Here is a 14,553-nt window from a genome sequence, read left to right on the forward strand (position 1 = left end):
AGCTGAGCACCAAAGAATTGACGCTTTTAAACTGTGGTGTTGGAGAAAGCTCCTGAGAGTCCCTTGGACTGTAAGGAGATCCATCCAGTCCACCCTAAAGGAAATCAGTCCTAGGTGTTCATTGGAAGGACTGATGTTAAAGTTGGAACTCCAATACTTTGGCCACCTGACATGAAGAGCTGACTCGGAAAAGATGCTGATGCTGGGAAAGATTGAAGGCAGGAGGAGAAGGGCACAACAGAGGATGAGATGGTTGGATGGCATCACTGACTCGGAGGACATGGGTTTGGGTGGACTCCGGGAGTGGTGATGGGCAGGAAGGCCTGGTGTGCTGCAGTCCATGGGATGGCAAAGAGTCGGACACAACTCAATGACTGAACTGAACTGAATGATATGATAGAGACAAGTAGTATTATGCTGATACTCCCTTTTTCATATTGCTATTTGGTCTTCTTGAAGGTAATAATTTGTATTTATTTCCATTTGTATAATTTCCTATTCACATAGGTTTATTTTGTTTCAAATGCTATATTATTCCATTAAATCACTGTTTTTAATGAAGACCTGTTTTCCATAATCCTTTTCTTTTTTCCTAAACTGACACATTTCTGTGCTTTAAGTCACCAGACTTCACTTTCTTAAGCACATTGTTCTTTCCTCAGAAAAAGTGCGAAAAAAGGATATCTCTGATTCCTTTCATAAAAAAAAAATTGTGGAGTCATACCCTACCTTTATACTCAGTGTATATTTTTACTTGGCATAGTATTCAAGGTTGAAGAATATTTGCCTTCAGAATTTTGAAGATAATTCTCTCTTAGAATCCATAGTTGCCACTGAGAAATCTGAAATTTTGTAATTCTTACCTATGTATACGGTATTCTCCCCCATCTCTTTAGATGTTAAGATCTTCCTTTCATCACGGATATTTGGAAATTTTATGATAATTGACCTTGGGGTAGACTTTTTTATTTGGTTATATTAAGCAGGCTGTAGTCCTGTGTACTTTAGCTCCAGAAATTTTCCTGGCTAATTCCCTTTTATTTATATTATTCATCTATTCTTCCTGGGTTTTTTTTTTTTTAATCAGACAAAGTTCTCGGATCTGATTCTTAGGTACATTTTATTTCATATTTGTTAACATTGTGTCTTTTGTTCTACTTTCTCAAACTTATATTTATAACATTTAATTAACCTATTTTTGCAATATTTTCAAGAGTTCTTTCTTCTTTTCTGATTTTTATTTTCATAGTACTTTTTCCATATTATTTAGAAAATATTGCATGTATTAACCCCTCTTTATGAGGAGAGTAATTATTTATGGAAGTTTTTGCTTGATTATTTAAAAGATTTATCCCTTTCTTCAAGACTAAATTATCATTTTTCTACATTTTTTCCCTGCCTTTTATTTTGAAATCTTTCTTCAACTGTTAGGTAGTTTTTAAATCTCTCTTCTTATATAAGAAGGAGTTATTAAAATATCAGTATGAAAGCCCTTTGTTTACTGGTGGACAATAAACAGGGAGCTGGATCCAGTAATTAGGTGGACAGCTGGCTCTTTTGCTGGGTTACTCTTTTCCAAAATACAAATGTGTGCATGTTATTTCTCTGTGGATCTTCACTTTGTCTAGTGATGATACTTCCAGTAGGTTTCCCAGGGAAGGATTTGGCAGCCTCTGTTGATGCTCAGGCTCCAGCAAGAGGCCTCTCAGCAAATGTTTATCTTCCTTCCTTGTTTTAAACTCTGTGCATCTCCTGCACCTTTTCCTATTACTGCTGATTTTGAATCTTGTGCATCTGGGTGGAATTTTCCAGAAATAAGTATAAAAGTCCTTCTTGTAAAAGAGATGTCTGACTGCTGGTTTATTGTTTTGTTTTGTTTTGAATTCATCCTCCTAACCACTTCCCCTCTGGCAACCACCTGTTTCTCTGTATGTATAACTTTGTTTCTGATGTTTGTTATTTGTTTTTTGTTTTGTTTTTTTAGATTTTACACATGAGTGAAGTCATATGGCATTTGTATTTCTCTGTCTGATTTATTTCACTTAGCATAAAACTCTCCAGTTCCATCCATGCTGTTGCAAAGAACAAGATTTCATTCTTTTTACGTCTGAGTAATAGTCCATATAGGGAACTCCCTGGTGGTTCAGTGGTAGAGAACCTGCCTGTCAATGCAGGAGATGCAGGTTCAATCCCTAGGTCAGGAAGATCCCCTGGAGAAGGAAATAGCAACCCACTCCAGTATTCTTGCCTGGGAAATCCCATGACTGAGGTGCCTGGCAGGCTATAGTCTATGGGGTTACAAAGAGTCAATATGACTTAGCAACTAAACAACAGTAACAAAATATTCCATACACTTCTTATATTCTTTGCCCTGGGTGGCAAAAGGAGTGAGTCAAATAGCCATTATAATACTTTTCAAATGATTCCTCTGTTTTCCTCCTCACTCTTTTTTCTTTCATTCATTTTTTTTATTCCCACTTTTTTTCAGTGTCTTGTAACTTTCTAGAGTTCTTCAGAGAAAATTCACTGAAAACGACTCCCATGAACCTGTGCTGTATCCTCTTCCTTATTGTAAATCTGTGACTACGTTTTGACCTGCTTTCCTTTTTTCAATGTTTTTTTCCTTGCAATCAGTCTCTACATTATGCCCCATTTCTCTTGAGGGATACCATTTTATTCCTTTTATGTCCTATTATTTTGTAATGGACTCTGGAGGAATGAAAGACAATCAAATAGCCAATTGACCATCTCTCGACAGAGATAAAGAATACCTATTTTAACATGGCCTCAATAGTGGCAGAAGTAACAAAAGTATCAGTAGTGCTTTCAGTAGAGGTAGTTGTAGTCATTACAACAGTAACACCCCGTAGTATATACTATCGCTACACCATCAATACCAGTTCATGATGCCACATAATTAATAGCATCATATAACTTAGAGAAACTTTTAGGGACTTTTAATTTTGCTTCACTTAATCTTTACAATAGAGAGGAGGAGCCAAGATGGCGGAGGACTAGGACGGGGAGAACACTTTCTCCCCCACAAATTCATTAAAAGAGCATTTAAACGTCAAGTAAATTCCACAAAACAACTTCTGAATGCCGGCAGAGGACATCAGGCACCCAGAAAAGCAATCCAACTCTTCGAAAGGAGGTAGGAAAAAATATAAAAGACAAAAAAAGAGACAAAAGAGGGAGGGACAGAGTTCCGTCCCGGGAAGGGAGTCTTAAAAAGAGAGAAGTTTCCAAACACCAGGAAACCTTCTCACTGCCGAATCTGTGCCGAGCTTTGGAAGCACAGAGGGCAACATAACAGGAAGAAAAAATAAATAAACAATTAAAACTCGAAGATTGCGAGTCCTACGGTAACTCCCCCAGCGGAGAAGCAGCGCAGACGCCTGCGCGTGCCATTAGCAAGCGGGGGCTGGGCAGGGAGGCGCAGCGCGGGCTGCATCGCTTAGAGTAAGAATCTGGCCTGAATACCCTGAGCGCTATCTGAGCGAAATAATTTGGGCTAGCAAACCAGACTGTGGGATATCTACCACGCGAAAAGCCAGCCCCAACCTAAGACACCGCCAGGCCAGCACACGGAACAAAGAAGTGATCAGAGATAGCCGGCTGCAGACCTTCCCCTCTGGTGACAGGCAGCCAGAGCCGGAAGGGGGCAATCGCAGCCCCAGAGAGACATTATCTATAAAACTGTAAGCAGGCTTCTTTGCTAACTAAAACTTTTTGGGGGTCTGGACGGTTAACATCTGCCTGAGAAGGTGCGCCGGTTTTACACCCAGATAACCGAGTGGCGGGGAGGCGATAAGTCGCAGCATTGGCGCTCGCCAAACACCTTATCACTTGAGCTGCTCGGACCTGGGAAGAGCACAAAACTCAGGCCCAACTGAGTCTGCGCCACTGAGGACTACCTGAGTGCCTGAACCTGAGCGGCTTGGACCTGGGAGGTACATGCAACCCAGGGCCAGCCTCGGATTGTTCCCAGCGGAACAACCTAGAGCCCGAGCAGTGTGGGCAGGGAGGCTACACGCGCCGTGAGCGGGGGCAGACCCAGTGTGGCTGAGGCACTGCGAGCGCACGCCAGTGTTATTTGTTTGCAGCATCCCTCCCTCCCTCCCCACAGCGCGACTGAACAAAGAGAAGAAATACAGCTCCACCCATCAGAACACCGACATAAGCTTCCCTAACCAGGAAAACTTGACAAGCCACCTGTACAAACCCACACACAGCGAGGAAAAGCCACAATAAAGAGAACTCCACAAACTGCCAGAATACAGAAAGGACACCCCAAACTCAGCAATTTAAACAAGATGAAGAGACAGAGGAATAGCCAGCAGATAAAGGAACAGGATAAATGCCCACCAAACCAAACAAAAGAGGAAGAGATAGGGAATCTACCTGATAAAGAATTCCGAATAATGATAGTGAAATTGATCCAAAATCTTGAAATTAAAATGGAATCACAGATAAATAGCTTGGAGACAAGGATTGAGAAGATGCAAGAAGGTTTAACAAGGACCTAGAAGAAATAAAAAAGAGTCAATATATAATGAATAATGCAATAAATGAAATTAAAAACACTCTGGAGGCAACAAATAGTAGAATAGCAGAGGCAGAAGATAGGATTAGTGAATTAGAAGATAGAATGGTAGAAATAAATGAATCAGAGAGAATAAAAGAAAAACGAATTAAAAGAAATGAGGACAATCTCAGAGACCTCCAGGACAATATTAAACGCTACAACATTCGAATCATAGGGGTTCCAGAAGAAGAAGACAAAAAGAAAGACCATGAGAAAATACTTGAGGAGATAATAGTTGAAAACTTCCCTAAACTGGGGAAGGAAATAATCACCCAAGTCCAAGAAACCCAGAGAATCCCAAACAGGATAAACCCAAAGCGAAACACCCCGAGACACATATTAATCAAATTAACAAAGATCAAACACAAAGAACAAATATTAAAAGCAGCAAGGGAAAAACAACAAATAACACACAAGGGAATTCCCATAAGGATAACAGCTGATCTTTCAATAGAAACTCTTCAAGCCAGGAGGGAATGGCAAGACATACTTAAAATGATGAAAGAAAATAACCTACAGCCCAGACTATTGTACCCAGCAAGGATTTCATTCAAGTATGAAGGAGAAATCAAAAGCTTCTCAGACAAGCAAAAGCTGAGAGAATTCTGCACCACCAAACCAGCTCTCCAACAAATACTAAAGGATATTCTCTAGACAGGAAACACAAAAATGGTGTATAAATTCGAACCCCAAACAATAAAGTAAATGGCAACGGGATCATACTTATCAGTAATTACCTTAAACGTAAATGGGTTGAATGCCCCAACCAAAAGACAAAGACTGGCTGAATGGATACAAAAACAAGACCCCTACATATGTTGTCTACAGGAGACCCACCTCAAAACAGGGGACACATACAGACTGAAAGTGTAGGGCTGGAAAAAGATTTTCCATGCAAATGGGGACCAAAAGAAAGCAGGAGTAGCAATACTCATATCAGGTAAAATAGACTTTAAAACAAAGGCTGTGAAAAGAGACAAAGAAGGTCACTACATAATGATCAAAGGATCAATCCAAGAAGAAGATATAACAATAATAAATATATATGCACCCAACATGGGAGCACCGCAGTATGTAAGACAAATGCTAACAAGTATGAAAGGAGAAATTAACAATAACACAATAATAGTGGGAGACTTTAATACCCCACTCACACCTATGGATAGATCAACTAAACAGAAAATTAACAAGGAAACACAAACTTTAAATGATACAATAGACCAGTTAGACCTAATTGATATCTATAGGACATTTCATCCCAAAACAATGAATTTCACCTTTTTCTCAAGCGCACATGGAACCTTCTCCAGGATAGATCACATCCTGGGCCATAAAGCTAGCCTTGGTAAATTCAAAAAAATAGAAATCATTCCAAGCATCTTTTCTGACCACAATGCAGTAAGATTAGATCTCAATTACAGGAGAATAACTATTAAAAATTCCAACATATGGAGGATGAACAACACCCTGCTGAATAACCAACAAATCACAGAAGAAATCAAAAAAGAAATCAAAATTTGCATAGAAACGAATGAAAATGAAAACACAACAACCCAAAACCTGTGGGACACGGTAAAAGCAGTCCTAAGGGGAAAGTTCATAGCAATACAGGCACACCTCAAGAAACAAGAAAAAAGTCAAATAAAAAACCTAACTCTACACCTAAAGCAACTAGAAAAGGAAGAAATGAAGAACCCCAGGGTTAGCAGAAGGAAAGAAATCTTAAAAATTAGAGCAGAAATAAATGCAAAAGAAACAAAAGAGACCATAGCAAAAATCAACAAAGCCAAAAGCTGGTTCTTTGAAAGGATAAATAAAATTGATAAACCATTAGCCAGATTCATCAAGAAACAAAGGGAGAAAAATCAAATCAATAAAATTAGAAACGAAAATGGAGAGATCACAACAGACAACACAGAAATACAAAGGATCATAAGAGACTATTATCAACAATTATATGCCAATAAAATGGACAACGAGGAAGAAATGGACAAATTCTTAGAAAAGTACAACTTTCCAAAACTCGACCAGGAAGAAATAGAAAACCTTAACAGACCCATCACAAGCACGGAAATTGAAACTGTAATCAAAAATCTTCCAGCAAACAAAAGCCCAGGGCCAGACGGCTTCACAGCTGAATTCTACCAAAAATTTAGAGAAGAGCTAACACCTATCCTGCTCAAACTCTTCCAGAAAATTGCAGAGGAAGGTAAACTTCCAAACTCATTCTATGAGGCCACCATCACCCTAATACCAAAACCTGACAAAGATGCCACAAAAAAAGAAAACTACAGGCCAATATCACTGATGAACATAGATGCAAAAATCCTAAACAAAATTCTAGCAATCAGAATCCAACAACATATTAAAAAGATCATACACCATGACCAAGTGGGCTTTATCCCAGGGATGCAAGGATTCTTCAATATCCGCAAATCAATCAATGTAATACACCACATTAACAAATTGAAAAACAAAAACCATATGATTATCTCAATAGATGCAGAGAAAGCCTTTGACAAAATTCAACACCCATTTATGATAAAAACTCTCCAGAAAGCAGGAATAGAAGGAACATACCTCAACATAATAAAAGCTATATATGACAAACCCACAGCAAACATTATCCTCAATGGTGAAAAATTGAAAGCATTTCCTCTAAAGTCAGGAACAAGACAAGGGTGCCCACTTTCACCACTACTATTCAACATAGTTTTGGAAGTTTTGGCCACAGCAATCAGAGCAGAAAAAGAAATAAAAGGAATCCAAATTGGAAAAGAAGAAGTAAAACTCTCACTATTTGCAGATGACATGATCCTCTACATAGAAAACCCTAAAGATTCCACCAGAAAATTACTAGAATTAATCAATGATTATAGTAAAGTTGCAGGATATAAAATCAACACACAGAAATCCCTTGCATTCCTATACACTAATAATGAGAAAACTGAAAGAGAAATTAAGGAAACAATTCCATTCACCATTGCAACGAAAAGAATAAAATACTTAGGAATATATCTACCTAAAGAAACTAAAGACCTATATATAGAAAACTATAAAACACTGGTGAAAGAAATCAAAGAGGACACTAATAGATGGAGAAATATACCATGTTCATGGATTGGAAGAATCAATATAGTGAAAATGAGTATACTACCCAAAGCAATTTATAGATTCAATGCAAACCCTATCAAGCTACCAACAGTATTCTTCACAGAGCTAGAACAAATAATTTCACAATTTGTATGGAAATACAAAAAACCTCGAATAGCCAAAGCGATCTTGAGAAAGAAGAATGGAACTGGAGGAATCAACCTACCTGACTTCAGGCTCTACGACAAAGCCACAGTTATCAAGACAGTATGGTACTGGCACAAAGACAGAAATATAGATCAATGGAACAAAATAGAAAGCCCAGAGATAAATCCACGCACATATGGACACCTTATCTTTGACAAAGGAGGCAAGAATATACAATGGATTAAATACAATCTCTTTAACAAGTGGTGCTGGGAAATCTGGTCAACCACTTGTAAAAGAATGAAACTAGAACACTTTCTAACACCATATACAAAAATAAACTCAAAATGGATTAAAGATCTCAATGTAAGACCAGAAACTATAAAACTCCTAGAGGAGAACATAGGCAAAACACTCTCTGACATACATCACAGCAGGATCCTCTATGACCCACCTCCCAGAATATTGGAAATAAAAGCAAAAATAAACAAATGGGACCTAATTAAACTTAAAAGCTTCTGCACATCAAAGGAAACTATTAGCAAGGTGAAAAGACAGCCTTCAGAATGGGAGAAAATAATAGCAAATGAAGCAACCGACAAACAACTAATCTCAAAAATATACAAGCAACTCCTCCAGCTCAACTCCAGAAAAATAAATGACCCAATCAAAAAATGGGCCAAAGATCTAAATAGACATTTCTCCAAAGAAGACATACAGATGGCTAACAAACACATGAAAAGATGCTCAACATCACTCATTATCAGAGAAATGCAAATCAAAACCACTATGAGATACCATTTCACACCAGTCAGAATGGCTACGATCCAAAAGTCTACAAATAATAAATGCTGGAGAGGGTGTGGAGAAAAGGGAACCCTCTTACACTGCTGGTGGGAATGCAAACTAGTACAGCCACTATGGAGAACAGTGTGGAGATTCCTTAAAAAACTGGAAATAGAACTGCCTTATGATCCAGCAATCCCACTGCTGGGCATACACACTGAGGAAACCAGAAGGGAAAGAGACACGTGTACCCCAATGTTCATCGCAGCACTGTTTATAATAGCCAGGACATGGAAGCAACCTAGATGTCCATCAGCAGATGAATGGATAAGAAGCTGTGGTACATATACACAATGGAGTATTACTCAGCCATTAAAAAGAATACATTTGAATCAGTTCTAATGAGGTGGATGAAACTGGAGCCTATTATACAGAGTGAAGTAAGCCAGAAGGACAAACACCAATACAGTATACTAACGCATATATATGGAATTTAGAAAGATGGTAACGATAACCCTGTATACGAGACAGCAAAAGAGACACTGATGTATAGAACAGGCTTATGGACTCTGTGGGAGAGGGAGAGGGTGGCAAGATTTGGGAGAATGGCATTGAAACATGTGAAATGTCATGTATGAAACGAGATGCCAGTCCAGGTTCAATGCACGATGCTGGATGCTTGGGACTGGTGCACTGGGACCACCCAGAGGGATGGTATGGGGAGGGAGGAGGGAGAAGGGTTCAGGATGGATTTTCTTTAAAAAAAAAAAAAAAATCTTTACAATAGCTCTGTGCAAAGGAATGGGCATATATCACTGATTGTTACCCACATGTCTTACTTTATAGATGTGAAATTAAGAATCAGGAAGGGTAAATAATTTACTTGACTTTGCTCAACTAGTAGGTGCTGTAGAATATTCTACTCAGTCATCCTACCTTTCCCAGTATTCATAACCCATGACTGTAATTTGCAGAGTGAGTATGAAACAGTAGGTGTGAATTTGATTCTAAACATTTCCCAGACTCTTTCTCATCTTGTGATTCTTGTAGCAGCCATAGAACATGAATCTTCCCTTCAAAATTTAATTTTTTAGAAAATTAAGGTAGCTCAGATGTTTTATTATTATTATAAATTCTGAAATAGAGAGAAATTTTCTTATTAAAGGTAGTCCTCTGGAGAAGGCAATGGCACCCCACTCCAGTACTCTTGCCTGGAAAATCCCATGGGCGGAGGAGCCTGGTAGGTTGTAGTCCATGTGGTTGCTAAGAGTGGGACACGACTGAGTGACATCACTTTCACTTTTCACTTCCATGCACTGGAGAAGGAAATGGCAACCCACTCCCATGTTCTTGCCTGGAGAATCCCAGGGACAGGGGAGTCTGGTGGGCTGCCGTCTATGGGGTCACACAGAGTCGGACAAGACTGAAGTGACTTAGCAGCAGCAGCAGTAGTCCTCAGATGACTAAAATATGACTAAAATAAAACAGCTGTTGCTTTCTCTGGATTTCAGTCATCCTCTTTCAGAATTTTCCCAGGCATCCTTTGATCAGCAAGTCAAGCATTTATTTAAACCACCTCACACCAACTTCCCTTCTACTTAGATAAAAATAATGATCATTCAGTAAGTTTGCTTTAGAAGTATTATAATTGTAATAGTAATTATATAATTTAATTATACATATGAATATAATATAATTGTTATAATCTAGGACTTTTGGCTAATAGTCTCCATGTGTCCCGTGTACAAAGTGTACCAGTCTGTGTCCTGTGTACAAAATTATTGTTTTTTAAAACACTACAGTTGGAATTAAAACCCAAATATTATTTATGCTTAATTCAACACTTGCCCTATAATAGCATACACTTCATCGTTTTATTAGAAAGGGGTTTAGATTTAAATTCCCTGTCAGTAATAGATCTTTACCTTAAATCTTAGTTCCCTAACAGCACCTCTCCTTCCAAAAAAAAAAAAAAAAAGACACCTGAAGAACATCTTACCAAATATTGAAACCAGACCATCTGATTTTCTTTCCTTCCTGTTCTTCCATGAAAAGAATACATTTGGTCTGACTTAATGTCTCAGAGATGTGTCTCACCCCAAAATTATTGGCTGTTATCCAGGCAAGTTTCTTGTAACCATGTATGATTTCAGAGTTTAAATGCACTCCTTGTCTGGAGGGAAATTTCATGGTCGAGAATCAAACAATTCTTAATTCTTCCCGGGAAGACGAGCTTCTCTGCAAGTCTGGTTCAGTTCTTACCTCCATCCTCTACCACAAACACACACATCCATACAACTCCTGGGGCGTATCATTCCTTCCCCAGGGTGCTGACAAGAGACTTGGATTACCTAGCACAGCAACGAGTAAAAAGATCAGGTACTAAGCTATTGCATAGCACGAAAACCATTCAGTGATGATTTATTTTTGTCTAGATTTGGAATATGCTTGTTTCCATGAGTTGCTTTCAATAATAAAATATTAATGAAATACATTGGGAATGCCAACTCAGTTGTGTACATTTTGTTTTTAAAAGTAGAAAATGCTATGTGGCAATTATCATGAACTTTGTAGAGTCATGAGTTTAAAGGACATTTGAAAAAGCTGTCTAGTTTCATCCCTAATTTTGTCACTGAGCAGCATGACCTCTTGCCATGTATACAGCAGTGACGTTGCCCTCTCATAGATGTGGGAAAGTGCTAGAAAGCTACCTTTCCAGATATCTTTCTTCAGACCTCAGAGCAAATAGAAAGGGCTATAAAGAATTTTGAATCCCAGTTGAAGCTCTGTAAATCTTCACATTACTACCTATAGAGTATGAATAAAAATATAGACAAATCTGTAAAGATAAAGGAGATAAGGCACCTATCCTGTCATAGTTCCATATAATAACTGTTATGAGCTCTTTCCCTTCATTTTCTTCTGGTTTGTTTTACTCTCTTTCCCTTTTGACTTATTTTAAGAGGAGAATAGCTTCAGAGAAAGTTGTGGTTTTCCACCAGAGGATGAGGTTGAATGTAGGGGCCCCGTATAAGGATAAATGACTGCCTAGAGAAGAGGCACACTGCTTCGCAGCCGATTTTTGTCACCTGGTCATCATCAGGAAGTGTGTGAATGTCAAAGGAACCTTGGACCACTTAGAGCCAGAAAATGATGTATACACTCCAGATGCTCTTATGGTTGCTCCTCCTGTTCCTCTATGCAGTTGTGCCCAGCAAGGAACGTTGATCTTGATTCTTACCTATAGACCTATCAGGTTCACAGGAGAGTCTGCCCTTCTGCTAATCCCACATCTTGTCTTCCCTCTTGAATGAGATCTTCTGTTTGGTTCTCAGAAGAAAATCCTCCCATACTTGACTTTTATACATTTTTTCTGTCTATTTTCCATTATGAGAGTGAAAAAGTTCAAAGTTTATGGCATAGAAAGTTATTGTTTAATGGTACATAGTTTCAGCATTGGAGAAGGCAATGGCACCCCACTCCAGTACTCTTGCCTGGAGAATCCCATGGACGGAGGATCCTGGTAGGCTACAGTCCATGGGGTCGCACAGAGTCGGACACAACTGAAGCAACTCAGCAGCAGCAGCAGCAGTTTCAGCATTGTAATATAAAAAAGTTCTGGGATGGTGAGGATGGTTGCACAATAACCGAACAGTGCACCGTATGCTATTTTTTTAAATTTTATTTTATTTTTTAACTTTACAATGTTGTATTGGTTTTGCCATATATCAACATGAATCCGCCATAGATATCCACGTGTTCCCCATTCCGAATCCTCCTCCTTCTTCCCTCCCCGTACCATCCCTCTGGGTCGTCCCAGTGCACCAGCCTCGAGCATCCAGTATCGTGCATCGAACCTTTTAAGTGGTTAAAATGGTACATTTTATGTTACCTATACTTTACTACAATCAAGACTTTTTAAGAATTTTTAAAACTTTCTGACCAAAGGGGACAAAGATAATCCGATATGGATTGACCTATGTGTTCCCAACATCATGGGTTGGCCAAAAAGTTTGTTCAGGTTTTTCTGTATGCTGTTATGGAAAAGCCCAAATGAATCTTTTGGCCAACACAATATTTTGCAATTATAATTTTTTAGTTAAAATCAATTTTCTAAATGTTCATAACTAAATCAGCTTATAAATTCACTATTCAGTTAAAATGGAAAATAGGGGAAAAAGAGAAGGAAAATATTTCCCACTCATGAGAAAGAAGAGAAAAATAATAAGGATTCAAGGATTCCTGAGTTTGCCTTAAGGCTAAAGAGTTAAGATGTAGAAAATAGGATTAAAAACTAATATTCTCTCATGAAATTAAATGTAGAATGTGTGGTAGTAAGGAGAGACTATGTCGATAAAGATTGGAAAAACATATCAGAATATCCTCGTATAATAATATACTACAAAAATATATTCTTAACTATGTATATAACTATATATATAACACTATGTATATAAATATACATAACTATATATAAAACTATATATATATATGTGTATATATATATATAATATATATATATATATATATATATATATATCTGGGGTTTCCATGGTAGCTTAGTCGGTAAAGAATCTGCCTGCAATGCAGGAGACCTGGGTGGGGTTGGAAAGATCCCCTGGAAAAGGAAATGGCAAACTAGTCCAGTATTCTTGCCTGGGAAATCTAGTGGATAGAAGAGCCTGGTGGGCCACAGTCCATGGAGTCACAACACTCGGACACGACTTAGGGACTAAACCACCACCCACCACATATACTATAAAAGCATAGTACGTTATATATAGTTATATATGGTGTACCTAATCGTATAGTTAAGAATATATATCATGGAATATATAATATATAAGAATATATATTATAGTTAATAATTTATTTTTGTTTGGTCTCTAAGTCATGTTCAACTCTTTTGCGACCCCATGGACTGTGGCCCACCAGGCGCCTCTGTCCATGGGATTTCCCAGGCCAGAATTCTGGACCCCGGTCTCCTGCATTGGCAGGCAGATTCTTTACCACAGAAGTCCATAGTTAAGAATAAACACACCTACACACATACACACATGCATATATATATATATATATATATAGTTGCTCAGTCGCATCCAACTCTGTGATCTCATGTACTGTAGCCCACCAGGCTCCTCTGCCTATGGGATTCTCCAGGCTAAAATACTGGAGTGGGGTTCCATTTCCTTCTCCAGGGTATCTTTCCCACCCAGGGATCAAACTCTGTGTCTCCTGCATTGCAGGCAGATTCTTTATGGTCTGAGCCACCAAGAAACCCTATAAGTATATATACACACACACATATAAATGTGTAGATTATTCCATTGCAATAATACAGTTCTACTAAAAGAGTAAGGGTGTGCAGAGAAACAGATGCCATATAATGCAATGTCATTTTACATCATGATGCAACAAACTTAAGAGATTCAACGACTTCCCCAACTTCAAATGCCTTGTGAGTGGCACTCAGGGCTAATATCTGCAAACTATTTCTCACTGCACTGCACAATATGATTCCCCTATGAAAGTCCATAACTTCTACAGGAAGAAATGGTAGAATGTCCTCCCTCGCTGAGTTAAATAAAAAGAAAAAACAGCTCTCTTGGACATCTTAATATTCAAAAGAATTTTGATTAAATATGAGATGTCAATAAACTAATCATGTATATTAATTCATGTAGCTTTTAATACTCTGAAATGTTTTTCATCTCATTCAGTTCAGTTCAGTTCAGTCGCTCAGTCGTGTCCAACTCTTTGAGACCCCATGAATCGCAGCACGCCAGGCCTCCCTGTCCATCACCAACTCCCAGAGTTCACTCAGACTCACGTCCATCGAGTCAGTGATGCCATCCAGCCATCTCATCCTCTGTCGTCCCCTTCTCCTCCTGCCCCCAATCCCTCCCAGCATCAGAGTCTTTTCCAATGAGTCAACTCTT

Source organism: Bos javanicus, chromosome 29 (genome assembly GCF_032452875.1).
Source record: "Bos javanicus breed banteng chromosome 29, ARS-OSU_banteng_1.0, whole genome shotgun sequence".
NCBI classification, from domain to species: domain Eukaryota; kingdom Metazoa; phylum Chordata; class Mammalia; order Artiodactyla; family Bovidae; genus Bos; species Bos javanicus.